Raw genomic sequence first — 2,414 nt, forward strand, 5'->3', positions numbered from 1 at the left:
TAGCTCCATGTCTCTCTTGTATTGGAGAGCAAAAAATTGCAGATAGTACTCCAGATGTAGCCTCATCAGGGCTGAGTAGAGGGAAAGAATCACCTCCTTCGACCTGCTAGCAATGCTTGTCCTAAGGCAGCCCAGGATACCATTGGCCCTCTTGACCACAAGAGCATATTGCTGGCTCATGCTCAACTTGTCCACCAGGACCCCCAGATCCTTCTCCATATAGTTGCTTTCCAGCAAGTCAGCCCCTAGGTGATCAGGTGCATGACTTGGTACTGGTGCATGGAGTTACTCCTCCCTAGGAAAAAAAGTGCAGGGCTCTGCACTTCCCTTCATTGAGTTTCATGAGGTTCCCTTCTACCCATCTCTCCAGCCTTTCAAGGTCCCTCTAAATGGCAGCACAGCCCTCTGGCCTATCAACCATTCCTCCCAGTTTTCTATCATCAGCAAACGTGTTGAGGGTACGCTCTCCTCCACAGTCCAGATCACTAACAAAAAACAAAACAAAAAAAAAAACAAACCAAAACAAAACAAAACAAAAAAAAAAAGAACAGTATTGGAACTAATACTGAGCCCTGGTGGACTCCACTAGTTACAGGCCTCCAACTAGACTTTGCGCCACTGATCATGACCCTCTGAGCTCTGCCTTTCAGCCAGTTTTCAACCCACCTCCCTGCCTGCTCGTCTATCCCACATTTTTTGAGCTTGCCTATGAGGATGTTATGGGAGACAGTGTCAGAAGCCCTACTGAAGTCAAGGTAGACAACATCCACTGCTCCCCCCTCATCCACCCCAGCTATTCATTCTATCATAGGAGGCTATCACATTGGTTAAGAATGATTCCCCTTTGTGAATCCATGCTGACTACTCCCAACTACCTTATCCTTCATATGCTTTGAAATGGTGTCCAGGATGAACTGCTCCATCAGGTCTCCAGAAATCAAGGTGAGGCTGACTGGCCTGTAGTCCCTGGATCCTCCCTCTGGCTCTTTCTCAAGACCAGAGTGACATTGGCTTTCTTCAAGTCCTCAGGCACCTTTCCTGATCTCCACGATCTTCCAGAGATGACGGAGAGTGGCCTAGCAACGACATCAACCAGCTCCCTCAGTGCTTRTGTGTACATCCCATCGTGGCCCATGGACTTGTGAATGTCAAGCCTGCCTAAACCACCCCTAACCCAATCCTACTCCACTTAGGGAAAGTCTTCCTTTCTCCAGTCTTTCTCGTCTCCAGTGTCCAGGATCCCTGAGGGGCAGTCTTTCCAGTAGAGACTAAGGCAAAAAAGGCATTCAGTAACTTTGCCTTCTCTGTATCCTTCATCACCAGTGCCCCTGACCCATTCAGCAACAAGTTCACATTTCTCTTACTTTTGTCACTGATATATTTAAAGAAGTCCTTCTTGTTGTCCTTGACATCCCTTGCCAGACTGAACTCCAAGTGGGCTTTGGCATTCCTAGCCCAATCCCTGCATACTCAGGCAACATCCCTATTCCTCCCAAGCGGCCTGTCCCTCTTTCCACCTGTACACTTCCTTGTTTGAGCTTTGCCAGGAGCCCCTTGTTCATCCAGTCTCTTGCCCCCTTTGCTTGATTTCTTGCTCATTGGAATACACTTTTCTTGAGCTTAGAGAAGATGATCCTTGACCATCAACCAGCTTTTGGGGGCCCTATCACATGGGATTCTTCCAAGCAGGTCCCTGAAGAGGCCAAACTTTGCTCTCCTGAAGTTCAGGATTGTGATCCTGCAGCCTGAATTGCCTCTGAAATTGTGTCCCCTCACAGCTCAGTGGGGGACAGCTCATAAGACAAACCACTGGCAGATGAAGGTAAGAAAACAGGCCTGTATCTTCCCCAGACTGAAGGCAGAGGGGCCTCCAGAGCCTCTGAAGTCCTATTCTGCTCCCCTGAAGAAGGCTGTGGCAGGGGGAAGGTGCTGAGACAACCCACTGCCACCCCTCAGCTGGGGAGCAGGTGGAAGGGAGGTCTCCAGCCTCCAGGCAAGAGAAGCCCGAGGACACTGAGCTCTGATTTCCCAGGCAGAAATACACCCCAGAAACCCCAGGACAGTCACTACTCCATCMGGCCTTGCTGCCACCAAGCTCATCCACGCCAGCAGCAGGAAAAGAAAAAAAGAGGAAGACAAACGGCCAGGAGCGAGCTGAAGCAACAGGCGGGTGAGGCAGGGGAAGCTCTGCCACCGCAGGGCGCCTGAAGGAGGCTCGCTGAAGAACCAGGCCGAAGCCGCGAACCCAGCGGCCGCCAGGACGTGCGACCCACCACGCACGCGCACAAAACCCAACCCGCACGGCGTAAATAGCACCCGGGCTTTTATAGCTCCCCTTCCCGGCAGCCCCCGCGCTGGGGCGCGGCGATTGGCTGGGGCGCGGCAGCGAGGGCGCGCGCGCGCACGCGCATGTG

Source organism: Rhea americana, unplaced genomic scaffold, assembly GCF_003343005.1.
Source record: "Rhea americana isolate MKP2758 unplaced genomic scaffold, rheAme1 scaffold_469, whole genome shotgun sequence".
Classification (NCBI taxonomy): Eukaryota; Metazoa; Chordata; class Aves; order Rheiformes; family Rheidae; genus Rhea; species Rhea americana.